This window comes from Gordionus sp. m RMFG-2023, chromosome 5 (genome assembly GCF_954871325.1).
Source record: "Gordionus sp. m RMFG-2023 chromosome 5, tfGorSpeb1-WG-v2, whole genome shotgun sequence".
Lineage (NCBI taxonomy): Eukaryota > Metazoa > Nematomorpha > Gordioida > Chordodea > Parachordodidae > Gordionus > Gordionus sp. m RMFG-2023.
Genome location: NC_088779.1, coordinates 13,676,962 through 13,694,791, shown reverse-complemented (window position 1 = coordinate 13,694,791; position 17,830 = coordinate 13,676,962). Strand labels below are relative to the sequence as shown.

General features: G+C 25.3%; 1 long non-coding RNA gene across 1 annotated transcript; it reads right to left on the bottom strand.

Moving 5' to 3' along the window:
• Positions 1 to 755: 755 nt before the first annotated feature.
• On the bottom strand, positions 756 to 1,668 carry LOC135929360 (uncharacterized). Its single transcript, XR_010572571.1, has 3 exons — positions 1,195 to 1,668; positions 895 to 1,051; positions 756 to 845 (listed from the first exon to the last, which is right to left on the bottom strand). It is a non-coding gene; the product is annotated as an uncharacterized LOC135929360 (long non-coding RNA).
• Positions 1,669 to 17,830: the final 16,162 nt, after the last annotated feature.

Sequence of the window (17,830 nt, the reverse complement as noted above, 5' to 3'; positions counted from 1 at the left end):
TAGCTATACTAAAAACTCGCTCAACAAGGGCAGATGAAGGGATTGCGGTGTTATACTTGATAAACAATTCTTTTAAAAGGGGGAATTTATTAAAAACATTTAATGTTTTATCCATTGTTTCAAAAAATTGAGCTATGTTATCATCCCCCAATCTGCCCTCTTCTTCCTCGTCAAAAAAAAAGGGTATCTCGGAATTGATTTTAAAACAGTGAAATATTTTTGATATTTGGGCCATGGTAATTCTAATTCATCTAATATTGAATTTTGATTTTCAGAATCTGATGATGAAATATTTATATCCATGCAAATGCTAATCTATTAAATTAAAATATAAAATATTCAAATTAATAAACTTTAATCTTATCTTCTCTAGCAGTAGCACTATGGTACGTTAGTTGCAATATGAAAAAGGAAAAACAGCTGATTAAAAAATATAAGACTTTTTTGTTAAAAAATTGGATTAAATATTAATTTTTCAAATAAATAAAAATATAAGACTTTTTTGTTAAAAAATGCGGATTAATATTAATTTTTCAAATAAATAAAAATAAAAAGTGTTTTTAAAATTGAACGAACGTAAAATTGAACGCGTTCATCAAAGAAAAGGAACGCGTTCACGTTCAAAGTTCGTCAAAAAAAAAGGAACGCCGTTCATCACCTTTTTTCAAAAAAACGAACTGCGTTCACGAACAAAAAATCACATTGATAAATTTATATAATTATCATTTATATATTAAATTTATAAAATATCACTTTAACCTGTAATAAATGTTACTTTTCTTGATGACATATCATTTTCATACAATTTTATTGTTTCTTCATAATCCTTTATGGTAAAAATTTCCCTATTTAGAATTTTTTACATTTGAATACCATAATAAAATTATCAGATACCTACAGAGGTACTATTTGTACAGCCCGGCCTGTCAAATCTCTGAAAATTATAAAAATTGATTGATTTCGCCGACAAGCCACGATATACCAATGGTAGTAGTATTACTAATATGATTTTAACATATATTTACGTCTTACATATCAATCTGAAACTTTCCTAAATATTAAAATAGTTTTTAAACTCACATATTGTCCATTTTGTTATGTTTAAACTTTATAGCTAAATAATATAAATTATTTTCTCCCCAAATATAAATATAGAATTCTATTTACAACAAAATTTTAATTTATAATTGTTACTGGTTTTAAATAAAATCGGATGTATAAGCCCCTTGCGCCGACTAGCCCTGGTCTCCCCTAGTGAATTATTTTTTTGAAATTTTGATATATAAATGTTTATACTAATGTATTAATAAAGAAAAATAAATTTAAAAAAGTTTATATCTTAATTCTAACGAGTTAACTGAAATAATTTTTGAGCTACTTATCATTTACTATTAAATGCGTTTCTATTTCACTTCTGAAATAATGCAAAATTTAATATAGTATAGGCTTTTTTTGTAAAGATAGAAATTCAACTGATTATTTAAATTTGGAAGGAAGAATTAATATTCCTCTAATAACACCAATTCATAGTTTGAAAATAATGCTTTTCAAAACATTATTTATTAGATTATAGCTCCAGACATGCTTTCGAGCATAAATAATATACTATGCTATCTGATTGAGGCATTTATAATCTTTACATTTGAATGAACTCATGGAATAAGAAAAACTCAGGGTATAGATCAGTGATATCACGATATAGAATATTCGATGTTAGATCTATTTATTTAATTTAACATTTTCCTGATGGCATACAATTCCAACAGTGATGTTAACCAATCATTAAAGTAAAAATGTATAAAATATAAAAATTATTTTAAAAAAATTTAACCACGGCGGGGCGTAATCAAAAATATCAGCGGCCGGCGCACAGGTCTAGTGTTATTATACTTGATACATTTTCAAATTTTCCCCTACTAAGCATTTAGATTTTTTTTAAATATATTTTTGTCCAGGACACTTTTGACCTATTACTCTTTATCATGAGTATAGTTGGGCAATGGCTAAATCTACAGACGCGTCCTGAAGTAAACCCGTTAATTTTAAGACGTTTTAATTTTATATTAGTTTCTTTCAAATTTGAACTGCTATATTTGTAAGAAAAACCCCAAAGTAATAGTTTTCTGCTAAAAACTCGGTTTAACCAATTTCGCTGGCTAAAAATTGGCTTAAATGATTAAAAAACAGTAATTACCCCAAATATAGTCACGAGTTATAAAAATTAAAAAAAATTCATAGTATATATTTATTATGCTTTATAAGATTATTTGACAATATGCCAAATTTTTAAATTGAAATCATTTTTGAATATTCATTTTTAATAGATTAGTAAACAAACATAGTGACAGTGACTTGCGTGATATATAATTAAAATATAAATTAATAAAATCTCTAGGTAACAATTGTGAAATTTATAATGCCAGACAACAACTTATGATTCCTCGAATTTATGCGTCAATTATTAAATATTGAAAATCTACGAATCTATTTATCATTTTTAATATATAACCTTTATCATACCATTGTATTATCGATCCATGGTTATTCTTAAATACATTAATAAACCATTCTAATAAATGAGCAATAATTTTATTAATATTCATATAAATGACTTCATTTTTAAAATGACCAATTTATTTTGAAACTAATTTCCTGAGGCGCTAGATCTTGTGAAAATTTCTTATCCATCACAAGTTAGGGTCTCAGGGAATTAGGCTCAATGACTATTTAATTGATAAAAAAACCATCAATTTTTTTTATTTGAACATCTACATCATACAATCTTGAAAAAGTCTAGACGGCAATGTTAATATTACTAACTTGTGTTACTCGGGGTTATAAAACAAACGATTATAATAAGATACAAAATTTGGGTACGTTTACCTCATCATTAAAATAAAAAATTATTAAAAAATGATTTATTCAAAAATGGTTGCTTATCTAAACTAAAATAATATTATATAAATATTATGTATTTACAAAATACATTATATAAAATAAACCCTTTTTGAGAAATTTTTTTTGGGAAAAATATAAATAGCAGAAGTGATAATATCTCCGATCATAAATCAACAGGATGAAGATTTTATAAACACAAGGTAAGCTAGCAAGCTGTAAAGTTTCTCCTATAATTGATGTAACTCATAACTATACAACTCACTACCTCACCTTGTAATTATAAATAACAGTTAATAACAAATATTTCGTTTGGCATTTCGCGCTCACCCTTGGATCCGAACCACTGAAATATTTTTGTCTTACAAAAGTTCAGATCTACGGGTAAGTGCTTTAAAATGTGACGGAGTAGTATTAATGATTCCTTATATACATAATGGCTAATTCTTTACATACTTTTGGACCAAGCATAATTGAATAATGTGAATGAGTGATTAGAACGAAATACTAAAAACCGAATTGATCCAGAATTTTCCAAAAATATTTTTTTATATTTACGCTACTGAAATCAAAAAGAAAAATTGCTAATATACATTTAACTTTGAGGATATATGGTAGAATTTATATGATCATATCTATAACTGATTAATTATAATTTTAACAAATTAAATTTTTTTTTGTATATTTTAAAAAACATCAAAATTTATTTATTTTTTCCATTATTATGTTTTTTTATTTAAATATAAAATTAAAAAAAATAAATTAAGATTGACATTAAAAGCAACCAATCAACAATTGACGCCTTAATTTAATTATTAATAAATAAAAAAATATTATAAATTTAATTTCTTACAAATCTTAACCAATAAAATATACGAAACAAATTTTAAAAAGATACTGTTATTGCCCAAATATCCTAAAAAACTTTTCTTTAAAGACAATACATCCATTTTTATTTATAATTTTTAGGAACCTTATTTTAGTTTAAATAAAAAGATGAAAATTTATATATATCGATAATAAATAATTCTTTATTTTTGGTAATTTTTTGGAGGGAGAAAAAAACAACATAAAATATTATATTTTCGTTTTTTTTAATACTTTATATTATTTATTATTTGAAAATTGAAATTAAAGGAGAAACAAAAAAAATCTATAAAGTACATATTGACCCAGACGATATAAAGTCATAGAACTTATGAACCTCTAAAAAAAGATTGTTTTTTTTCAAATTTAATTATAAAAATTTATTGTAATATACAAAATACAATACATGCAAAAGCTAAAATATTTATTATATTTCTTCATCATTTGGAGTTGGATGATTGTACCGCAAAAATAAGAGGAAAATTGCAAAGGTTTCAAGATTTTGGCTCAATAAATATTTCATAAAAAATTATTATATAAAACATAAGGTACTGATAAAATAGAAGAATTAAGATTTGGGGAAGAATACAAAAAGAAAGACATTGTTGTGGTGAATCAGAATTTTATTTATTTTAAAATAACAAATATGGATAATATATTTTTTTGTTAATATCAAATCAGGTGATACAAGATGTTTTTCTCAAAAAGTTTGGGTTTGACGCAGGGAATTTAATTGGAGGAATGAATGTATGCTTTATATAGTATAGATTTAGATTAAAAAGATAAATGTTTTAAAATCTTGTTGGGTGAAAAAATAGTTCATCAAAATTGGGAGATAGACGTCTAGACACATCACCATTTATATTGATATAAAATATTGTTAATTTATAATTTTTTTAAATTGAAATTATTTTATTTTCTATGATTGAAATATAAATTTTATATATTGGTGACACCAAAAAGTGTAGACATGTATTTAAATTATTTTAAATAACCGCATTTAGTTTTTTCAACTTTCATCAAGAATGGATTAATTTAAGAAGATATATTAGTCACATAGATAATTTAATACTCAGTTGCCTCCTACTAGATGAAGTATTTTATTAAAAGGTAAGTCATCTTTCTTCCATAACAAAAATTTTAGCATGGAAATTGATTTTGTGTTTTAGTATAAAAAAAAGGTAACGTGATCTATAAAAATTTCAGAACCATCTTTATTTCTATTAGTAGTTACTCTCTAAATTATAATGATAAAAGTACGTCACATTTTAAGAAGATAAGATATCTTATCGGACATTATTTAGCGGGAAATAGATTGAAAAGCAAAAAATGCATTTGTTCCGGGTCCCTGTTTATAAATTATTATTTTTTACAAAGTATTAAAAACCCTAATTACTAAAAAAATTATTTCTATTTAATAGTTATTGGTATCTAATCCTCCTAAATAGACTATGATTGTTGGTAATGGGCTAAATAATCTGTGAAGCATGGGTTAATTTTTAGGGCATTTTTTTAAAACATTTCTTTTAGAATAATATATGCCAGCTAGAGTTCGGTAAAAATTTCTATCAGGGTTTTCTACCTGACCCGGTAAATATATAATTGTTCATAGCTCATAATAATTTATGAAGGAAAACGATATAAATTTGCCTAATTATCCAATTTAAAAACATTATCAAAAGAAAGCTAGTTTAATAAGCTAAGACTAGAATAAAAAGATATAATGAAAAGGTTATAAAATGGTCTATATTGGTAGGAGGAATTACTATGATCAAAGAAAAATTAAGATTATCTAATTAATTAAGCTATCCGCATGAGTCAGACACATCCTTAAGTCGAAACAAAAACTATGAAACATTTATAAGAATCAAAAATAGAAGATGAATTATCCAAATTAAAAAGGGTTTAAAATCTCCTCTGAATTAAATAATTAAAAGAATGATATAAAAAATGTAAACTAAATTTAATTCATAGTTTATAACTGTACAGTCCAAACCAAGTCTGAGCCTAGAGGTCACTAGCAGGTTTTTGCTAGCTCGCCTTGGGTAGGCGGGCTAAAAATTTAAAAAATGTTTTAAAATAAAATATGCTTCTTTTGTAAATGGGGTTAGGTAAGAATCTAGGTGAAATTTTTAAAGACTAAAGCTAGGACGGGATTGGTTTAACAAATTCCAGTATATAAATTATTCGTAAGAAACCCAAACTATCGACCAAATAGAATTTATTTTGTTAATAAGTTTTTTCAGTAGCCATTATTTTTAACATCAAAAATTTTACTGGTAAAATATTTGGAAAATGCTAATATTTTTCCCTTTTGACTAAAATTCATGAACTCAGCCTGGACTCGGGAAAAATGGATTCGATTAGATAAACCTAAATATTTTCGTTTCTTCTAGGTTCTGGCAAAAGAGTTTCAAAACTGGGTTCGGAGGTCCGAGAAGTATGAATATACTAACATTTTTAAACACATGAGGGTGGGTTTTAATAGAATGCAAAATTGTTGGTTAACTTACCCATTATAGACCTCCACATTAGCATATTATTTATACCTATTTTAGGCTGACCTAAACAAAAATATATTTACATTCTTTGCACCCTCTTTTAATCGTTTATTAATTTTACAAAATTTTGATTAGTATTTTTGTCTGATGATTATTCACGACACTTCTGTCAAATTATTTTTTTTACTGCCGTTCCAAATTTATTTTACGCTAAACTCCCTAATCAGCTTTTTGGAAAAATAACCATTTTAATACATTGGGAATATAATCTAAAATGTGTTTGAAATAATGCAACGCATCCATAGCATTTTTTGGGACTGTATCAACCATAGTTTATCTTTTAATCATAGTTAATAAGGCATCATAAGATATTTTAACATCTCCATGATAAAAATCTAACATATATTTTTTTTTCTATCACCATCTGATAAAGGTTGGAAAGACTTTTGTGGAAGTAATATCTGCGGATTTGTAAGTGCTGCATGATGAATTAAAATCCATTCATTTATTTGGGTTATTATCTAAGAGAGGGGACATTTGTTTTATAATACTCTTCTACTGATCCTATATTAATGTTTTGACGATGAGCTTGTTGCAAGTCGAGCGGGAGAAATATTAAACACGTATAGCTCTGCTTTGACTCAACAATAACATATAAAATATGAAATTTCATCAACATTAGCTCTAATTTCTTTGAGTTCCAATAAAATGCTCTCCACTATTCTCATCTTCTTAATCAAGTCAATGTCATGTTTTTAAGTATTACTTAAAAAAGTTGTATAATTAAATAATACATTCTAATGAGAAAAAAAAATTGGAATAAGTATTGAATCCAATAATTTTCTTGCTTCTGAGGAAATATTTCTTTCAAGCCATTGTGATATTTTAGTAATAGCATTAATAATACTAAAATTTGAAATTAATAGGTAAATTACGCCAAGGAAAACTTCAAATCGAAATTAATTGATAAAATAACTTATTAGATGAATGTATTAAATAAATATAATTAAATATATATTTGAGAATATTAACAAATATAAATTAATATTAACAATAATATTTTTGAAAGATATAAACCGGCATCTGCATTTTTTGGCTTGGGGGGGGGGGGGGGGGGGGGGATTTGTCTCTCTGTCCCTTCCCCAGCTGGGTATGCGCCTGTTTATATCATTCGGTTTGTAACCAGTGAAGGGGGCATATTTAGATCTACCCATAAATTTCTACTCCGCCCTATCAAGCAAAATTTTTTAAATTTCTTTTTTACAATTTAAACAAAACTAAATTGTATTTTAAAAAGATGAGCAAATATAAATAAATTTTAATCATCTTATCATGATTTTTTAAAATTATTTAATTCGTAATATAATTCAAAATTTATTGATATACTAAAATTGATATATTTTAATGATAAATCAAAATCCCTGGTTACGGCCGTGAGTAATGATGATAAAAAGCCCGATTTGGGTCGATTTAAAACCAAAATAATATTATGTAAGCCTCGAGATTTGGCAAATAGATGTCCAAACCTTTCTGCCACCTATGAGCAAAATCTCAAAGCTTACATTATAAAATTTTGGTTATAAACTTGAACCATTTTTTAAAATCGCCCGAATGGGCTTTTTAACTTTAAAATTTTATAATAATATATTTGATTACCATAACCTGCACCTAAATTATAATATTTAATCACTAAATGCGAGACCAGGACTGATCAAATGTGGGCATGCTAATTTAAGTGAATTTTATTTAAACATCAGAATAATGAATTTTCAATAATCAACATATTCATGCATATTATATTAGAGGTCAGCCTTAGGCGGGTTTTTAGCCCGCTCGCAATTTAAATCATTTATGTAAATATTAAAAAAAATGCTCCATGAAATTTCAACATTTTTAATACCAATCGATATCTGAGGATGTGTTGATATCGAAAACATGTATTTGAATGGAAGAATATAACATCAACGTGGATGAAAATCTGATTTTACCCGTTTCTCCAAAAGCAAAGAGAATTCAATTAAAGGTATTAAATTATAAATGCAATGTTTGAAATAGATAGTATCCATGTCAAAATTAAACAACAGATGGGAAGATATGGTTGTTACAGAGGAGAGCACCTTACCTAGTGACATAACAAAATATTAAAATCTTAAAGTAGCGAGGTTTTGAATAATTTCGTAAGATTTATTTTATTTATTATTAATTCATTTTTTATTTAAATATCCACTTAAGTAGAGGATACAAACGACAGAAAAAGATTTATCGAAGCTATCAAGATTAACCCGTGCTTCTTCTGAAGGAGGAATTAACATTGCTTGAAAGTTTATCATAGAACAAAACATGCGTGAATTCAGAAAATGTGGACTCATTATTATTTTTGCATATAATTAGAAATAATTTCAATAAATATTAATTTTATATTTTTTACATAAATATTTTATTAAATCAAATAAATTCCTTATCCGTAATTGAATATTAGTTTTTTTGCATAATATAGCAATTTCCTAAATTATAAAACTTTTTGTAGGGGTGTAGCGCTGAAACTAAATCATTTTTTAAATTAGATTTTAAAAAAATTGAAGGAATTAATAATAACATTCCCCTTAATCTAATAATAGACTGTTTGTAAAAATAATATTAAAATTATAATGATCTATATTCTATTAAAAGAGAAATAAAAAAAAATAAATGAGCTTATTTAAATTTTATGAGCGGCATGGGTTCAAATTTTTTTATATAATGGGTGGACGGGGAAAAATTTTTAGACTAATGGGTGAGCATTTTAGACTCATGTGCGGGGGGAGCGGGTATATTTTTATAAAAACTATGGGTTGGTTAAATTTTTTAAAATATTGGACCGGCGAACTTGCTGGGTAAAAACCCATTACAGATCTCCATATTATATATCGAATTATATTTTATATTTGACATTCTTTAATTGCTGGAGAAAGAACATAAATAAGTCATGTCTAGATCCTTGTGGAGAAAGAGTAAATTTTAAAGTCTAAGCCCCAGAGTAAATTAGGACCACATGTAAGAAATAGAATAATGTGTTTTCGGGTTATTTAATTTATTTTACTTCTTATTCATGTAAACTGGCTTTTTTCTAGTTCTCAGATATTTTATATATATTTTGTAGATATCAACAAGATTTATTTTACATTGCTTTTAATTGTTTAATTTTTTTTATTCTGAACTTCAAATTATATTTTATGTTATTCACATCAAAAAGCCGATTTACCAGAAGAGCTTGAGAGGAAAGAATACTCAACATGCAAGATACTATTTTGTTATTTCTGGTCTTTCCAATTTTTTTTACAAATGTTATATTATAACAATTGATTCTTTTTATCAAATGATTCATCGTGATAATTAGAATCCAAAGAATTATTAGTGACATTCGTGTGTGAATTATTTTGTTGACTAAAATGGGTAAAAAGAAAATTATTTTATTTTAAGTTATTGATTTTGAAATAATCTGATAATTCATATGATCTATTCAGGAATTGATTCATAATAGTTTTCTTTTTTAGACTTTGCTTACTTTGTTTGATATCTTCGACTGTGATATAAATTTTAGGACAGATGGAAATTCTTTTATCCAGCTATTACTATGAGTTATTCATAAAAAAAACATATTATTATTTATTGTTAATTTTAAAATAAATATTTTTGTTATCTTTGCTGAAAAGGATGCAATTGTTTTTATTTTTTATAAGCCAATTAAAATTTGGTTGCCGTTGAACGCATCCTGCAATTTATCTACTACAGAGTACATATAGATACATACAGGGGATACAAAATTAAAATGTTCTTTTTAAGGAATGAAATACGAGTATGAGTTAGGCATATCATTTCTTTTCCTAAATCTTTGTTGATTTTTCACACTTTTTTCTGATAAAAAATTTAAAATTATCAATTAATCTGTTGAAGGCAGTTAGTTTTTATAATATTAAAATAGTTTGCTCTAAGAGCAAAAATTAGGATGATAAAAATTTTTCTTCGCAGCAATTAGTATAAAAATTACTCATTGATCTTATATTGCATGTTGTGACTGCATAGTATAAGATTTGACATGTAATTTTGCAAGAAGTTTAAAAAATTATCGTTGCACCTATTCTGATCCCATATATATTTTACTATGAGGCAATTTAACACAAAATGTTTAAATATTTTAACAGCCTACCCAATATATAGTTTTCAAAGTAAGAATAATAATTATTCATTTCTTTAAAGGTAAGAAAATATCAGGTTTAAAAACTTATACCAAAAACGAAATATTAGATATTTGGTTATCGATTCGTATTATACATACAAATAGCAAATAATTATCTGTCGAATAATTTTTTTCATCTATTATTCGATTTAATTTTAATACGAACTAAACTATTTATAAATATTTGAAATCTCTGCATATATCCTGGAAAAAAAAACCAGGATAACAGTACCAAATTATTTTTAAAAAAATTTAAATGATTAAAAAGTTCATTTTAAATTATTTAGGTATTTAACATGTTCCCTCTAAAACTTTATTATTTTTTAACTTTTTTCCACATTTGTTAATCACTTTGTAAAATTCAAATAACCGATTTTTTCATTTTTGAAAAATTTTTAATTTTGAATTGAATATTCGACGAATTAAATAAGATAGTTTTATAGTTCGTACCAATAGAATTATTCGATTCGAAAATATGAATAATAAAATATTCAAAATTTTTACTATAGACGAAATCGGCGGCGGCGCGAGGCGGTCAGCGCCGATTTTGCCGCCGTCAACATAGTCGGTGTATATCGGTGCACCGTTACAATTTTTTTAACATTTTTTTGATTGCTAAGTAATTTTTTTAAGAAAAATTAAATTAAAATAGACTTCACAAATAGATATATCAGCATATTTTTTGATCTGTATTAAGAGACAACTCATATTAAATTCAAAATCGACTTTGTAATTTTATAAATATCATATATAAAAATATTTTTATTCAAATTTTCCGAGCATAATGATGATCTCCTTGAATTAAACATTGACTCAGTGGTAGAGAAAACTTTTTTACTAAGTATGCTAGTTGTCGTATTAAGAAGTTCGATTCTCTTCTCTTTCCAGAAATTTAGAACATCCATATCTTGTGATTAGCATTTACAGAAAAAAATATAAAATTCTTGTTCTAAATCACTTAAAGTGGAATCATAATTTGAACTTGTTGAATGTATGGTAAACTGAAACGCGAGCATAAGTGTTGTTCTTCACCTAATCAAATCTTTTATAACATTGGGTCTCTATTTTAAAAATATGTAAAATTATGATAACGGAATTTTAGATTTTTAATTGTTGAATTCTAAAATAATATCAAGAAAATTATGGTTAAAATGGATATAAAATATTATTCATCAAAATCATGATTGTCATACAACAGTAATGTTGGCCAATTTTTAGAATAAAAATGCATAAATATGGAAATTATTTTGAAAAAAAAATTTGCACCGACCATTTGAAGATCGACGGCCGGTCAACGTCCAGCGCGTATAACTCTAGGTAAATCTAAACTATATTATTTACATAGCCTAACGTAACAATTTTATAGTAAAAACTGATAACTTATTACGCATTTCATAAGAAAAACTAGGGATTTATCAAGCTTTAGCTCATTCTCCTAATTTTACTACAATCTGATATTTATGGAAGATTCAATAGTGTTATCAATCAATAATATTTTTTAAAAAATCAATATTTTCAGAAACGGTTTTTATTCATATAAAAATTTTATTTTTTTCAATTCCAAAATAAAATAAACATTTCTATATTTATTATATTAGAATTTTAAACGTATTTTTGTATATCAAAGAATTTAAGTCACAATTCTGAGTCATTCTCATCTGCAATTTAATAGAATATGATCTTTTATGGAATAAAAATTGAAACGGGTTTGACTAATCCGTTATTACTTAAGGGAAAATGTTTTTATATACTCTATTAATTGATATGAGATTCCTTTTCTTATATATAAACAAGTTATAAAATTTTAAATATATTCAATAATAAAGTAATATTAATATAAATAAATAAAAATCTAGACGATTTAATAAAGTAATAGCTACATGTAGAAGTTAAATATAAAGTAAGATTTTATAAAACAGATAAATTATTGTAAAAAAGGTAAGATGAATAGATGATTTTTATTGTTTCCGAAACTCTTTAAATAAATATAATTCTAAATTATAGACAAACAAAAAATTATTGTTTTGAAATGGCAGAGGTTATATATTAATTAAGACTCGGTATTATGCTGTTCGATCCCAGCTTTAGAAAATTTTTTATTCTGAAATTAGTTTTGAATAAATTTTGGGATTGGCCTTGAAGGTTACAAGGAGGGATGCGAACCCGACAAAATTTTTGCCCAGGTTCGGTTTAAGGTTAAAAAATAATAGGTTAGTTCGGATCGGGTTCAGTTCAAGGAAATATTTTTGAATCCAGATTTGGTTCCGGGTTTAAGAATTTTTGAATTGATAAAAAAAAATTTCTATATTTAAATCATAATTAAAAAACTAAACATAAATTTGGTATAAAAAATTAATTTTTTATTTTATTTATAGGCAAAATATAGTTAAAAATACAAAGCATAGTCATGTTTAGATTTAAAAATATCCAATATATATAATAATTTTTACTTTAACTTGTTCACTTTCATTTTCCTCTAATTAATAATCTTTGAGAATAAGTTAAAAATTAATGGTGTAAATGAATTTAATTGTTTAAAATTTATTAACAAATTAATAGGAATCTGTGATAATAAATTTAAAAATGGAGTAAATGAATTAAGTTGCTTAAAATTTATTAAAACTTCACTTAATGGAAATTTGAAAATATTATAAAATGTCAAGTAAATTATTAATATTTGTATTTACAATTATAAAAATATCTTATATTAATTTGGTATTATTTTGTTTATATCAATGTGAATTCTATATTTTATAAATTTACATGGTATTTTAAATGGCATAGCCCGACCCGATCCGACAATAAATAATAATATTAATATCTTAAATAGTCAGTATAATTTATAATATTAATTATAAAATCATATTATTTAATATTTATCATATTTTAGGATTAAAATGTCAATCATATTAACATGTCATGTCATTATTAATTATTATTTTATAAACCTAACAACCGGATACCAAACTATTTTACTATTTTATCACTAAATTGTGTGTTTCCCGTGAATTACAAGATAAGACATATTTTATGTACTAAAGATAAGTTTTATTCATTATTTATCTAGCCTATACATTGTCTTTTTTAACATTTGTTTTAAAAAATTTCCATATAAAATTTAAGATTGGGATTTGATTCAGGGGAACTTATTTCTCTTATTTAAATTTCACTACCATAAATGTTAATCATCCTAGAAATTAAAAAATATTATATAAAATTGGTAAATGATATTCTAAGTTACATTTATATATAAAATATAATCTTTACTTATTTCGTTTTGGTATTATTATTTTTTTATCTATCTACCTTAATATGAGTTGTAAATTTTCCAGCTAATTTTGGTTGTCAATATTTTAAAATATGGCAGAAAAAAAATTAGGAAATTAATACAAGATTCTCAAAGAAAATAAGATGTATACTGTGATATGTTTTAAAACATGAATATTAAAAAGAATCTGTATCTGTATCTTTTGTCAAGAAAATGAAAAAGATACAAGATTCTTTTCAGAATTAAGGATCTTAGATACAGATATTAGTATCTTATTAAAAATGTCAAAATATACTGAGTACAAGATATAAAGGGATCTTGTATCATGTATCTTAGATACAAGTATTCGTAGTACTGCCCAACTCTGTTTATTTCAATCTAATTGATTAAAGTCATTTTAAATATTTTTTTAAGATTTTAGACACAGCCATATTAAAAAATTATCTCAATGGATGCAAAATTAAAAAGAATTGGTGAAAAGATTAAGACAAAAGAGTATGAAGTAAAGGAGAATCTTAATGGAAAATCCAATGTATGGAAGAAATTTTCATTTATATATGATGAAAATAAAGAAAAGCTTAATTATGTCATTTGTATTATATGCAAATTTATTTATGTATATAATTCAATAACAACAGGTTAGATATTTATATATAAAATATGATCTTATTAAATTATTTTAGGCACAAATCAACTTAAAAGACATAAATGTGTATATACAAATACAAGTACAACAGCAGAGAGTAAAAAGACACAATTAACAATTGATAGTCTTTTTGGTACTGATCCGAAAAAACTCAAGTTGTACAAAATTGAAAAAAGAGTGCACAAAGGTGCTTACTATGTTTTGTGGACGTGATTTGAGATCATTTGATACAATTCATGGGGAAGGCTTTGTTGATTGTTGCCAATATTTTGCCAAAATTGGTTCAATATATGGAAATATTGATGTTAAAAGCATCATTCCAAATTCTACGACAATTTCTAGAAATTTAGTAGATACTGCTGATGGTATCCGCAATAAATTATTTCCTATATTAAACTCATATATGAAAAAGGGTCGATGTGCTGGTAACAAATTTATGAAAATATGGTTAAATTATTAATAATTTTTTATAGCCACCACAGACCTTTGGACTGATGATTATAAAAAAATATCATATGTAACTCTAACAATTCATTTTATAAATGATTCCTGGAAACTAAATAAAATTGTATTGTTTACATGCAAATTTGAAGAGGAAAAAAAGACAGGGGAAATATCAAAAAGGAAATTATTATAAATGTCACCTTGTTAGGTATTGATTTCATTAAAAATATTTATAAAAATCCATGTATTCTTTGTATCAGGATACAGCAGGGCCTATTTATCGGAAATTCCAATTATTACCGACCAAGGAGCTAATATGATTAAAGCTTTTGAAAATCATAAGCGTTTAAATTGTGCTTCTCATCTATTAAATACAGTATTGAGAAATACTTTTGATATCAAAAATATTGAATCTTGTTCAGAGATAAATCAATGTTTTAATGACTGTAAAAGTTTAGTAACGTATATGAAACAGAGTGGGTATGTTAAATTAACTTTTTATTAAAATATATCATTACATTTTAGATTAGTTAATGGCCTCGATAAAACTCTCCACATGTGTGTTGAGACTAGGTTGAATATGATTGAATCGATCTTTAATCAATTTAATGACATATTGGAAATCCTCAATTCCAGAGGAGAGTCGATTAGACTTGAAAATATTGATTTTGAAATGATGAGGGATCTGATCAAGTTTCTGACGCCTTTTAAAATTGCGAGTGATGAATTTGAGAGTGATTTAAAACCTACTATTCACAAAGTTATTTTATGTTATCATAAAATATTGAGTTTTTTAGCTAATCCTAGCTTAAACTATCAGCTAAACTAGCTTCCATTAAGATGCCGGGAAATATTGGTGGATAAATTTAAAATAGATTTATTCCACCAAATTTCGACGTTTTTGTGCCCAAAATTTCGGGATATGAAAATGTTATCCCGGGAACATTATAAAGATTTGTGTCAACATATCAACACGTTGATTAATGCAGAGAAAATCAACAGAGATGTGATTGAGCAAAAGTCTTTAAACAACTCACCATCTAACTCGTGCTCAACCGATAGAGTAGTAAATAAAGGTTTATTAAATTAATAATAAAATTATTTATTAAAAAATAATAAAGTAAATATATATCTTAATATTATTAATGAATATTTTTTTCTTAAGAAACTACAGAGGTGGTAGATACGTTTTTGGACTTCTCTCTATAGGAGGCTGACAATGCGTATTCTGATGCTAGCGCCGAAGTTGACGAGCTAAAAAAAGATCCTAAATTATGTATTGATGACGATAATATTTTAAAATGGTGGAAAACAAACCATTATGAGTTTCCAAATTTAAGTATTTTAGCTCTTAAATTCCTGGCTATCCCTGCTTCGTCGGCTAGCAGTGAAAGGGCGTTTTCAGCTGCTGGTAGGGCCTTTGAGGAGAGAAGGACTCGTTTAAAGCCAGATAAACTGGACGCCTCTTTATTTATATATCATAATTATTCACTTTGTGATAATGATATTGATGAGGTCAATATAATATATGTTCATTATATTTTTTATATATTTATTAACTTTTATATCATTCTATATTCGCATATATGATGCTTATTGTATTATATAATCGTTATAATTTTTAAATTCGCTTGTATATTAATAGTTTTATAATATTTTTTACAAATTTAATAAAATGCAACTTAATATATATCTTGAATAGATTATGGCCGTCAAATAAACTTTTATTTAAGGTGGCTGAACTGAATAAATACACATAAATTTTTTTTTGGTTATTATAATATTAAAACTTACATTGCAAAATTTTATTCGGGTCGGGTCGGGTTGGAATAAAAAATGTGTGCTCGTGCTCGGACAAAAAAAATTTTAAATTCGGGCTCGGGTCGGGCTCGGGTTGCGAAAAAATTACTTTGCAGTTCTCTATGGCATATCATTTATTTAAAAATAAATAAATATTTCATATATACTAGTACTATATTTCAATAAATATGACAATAAGATAAATTTTGATTATAAATATTCAAAATATACAATATTTAAAAAAAGATAAACATTTATTTATAAATAAATAATAAATCCAATAAAAGATGAAATATAGCGTATAAAATTGGAAGAATGAGAAAGGAAGAGTAAGTCTAGCTAAGTTCTGTCGAACTGCAATTGAAGCTTATATAATTTGCTTTATGGATGGCGATGACCAGCCTCTGTCTGAGGAAGAAGTCTTCTTATAATTATGCAATTGAAATGTATATTATATTAAGATAATGATTTGTATATAATCGTAATTTAAATGATTATATCAGAAAAATGGCACATTGCGAATTTAAATTTTTCCTTACTAGTTAGTAATTATGTGCTAAAAAATTTAATTTATTTTTTTTAAAACTAGAAATAAACATTCTTTTAAAAAAATTAACTGGATTTAAAACTAAAATATTCTCTAGATAAAAAAGCCAATGACACCTCTAAACCTGTTAAGAATTTACAACTTATTATTATTACTATTATTTTCAAATTGGGAAAAGGAACCATTCCTTTATCATCCATTTATGTAGCTTGCTTATATGATTCAAATAAGCATTTTGCTCTTATAGATAGTGCAGTCAAATTAAATTTAGAGCATATTAGCTCTAGAGCTATTGGTTAATAGTGTAGTATTGAGGATATTTAGTATTTGCTGAAATCACTTGTTCCGCATTAGATCTTTGATATATTAAATGTTTCATTGAACAATATACTAAATTAGCGGTCGATAAGATAAAGTCCTACCACTAAAAAGCTTCAAAAAAAATTGCCAAAATTATTTGTTAATCCTACAAATCGATACGCGTATCATATTTATCGATTTTTATTATTTAAAAAAAATATTATAAGCTCCTCTCGTAAAATTGTTTTTATTAATTTGAAAAATTCTTCCAATAAATATCTCTAACATAAAAATGTAATGCTTTATAACAGAAAAATATAATATTATTAAAGACCAAAGAAATATT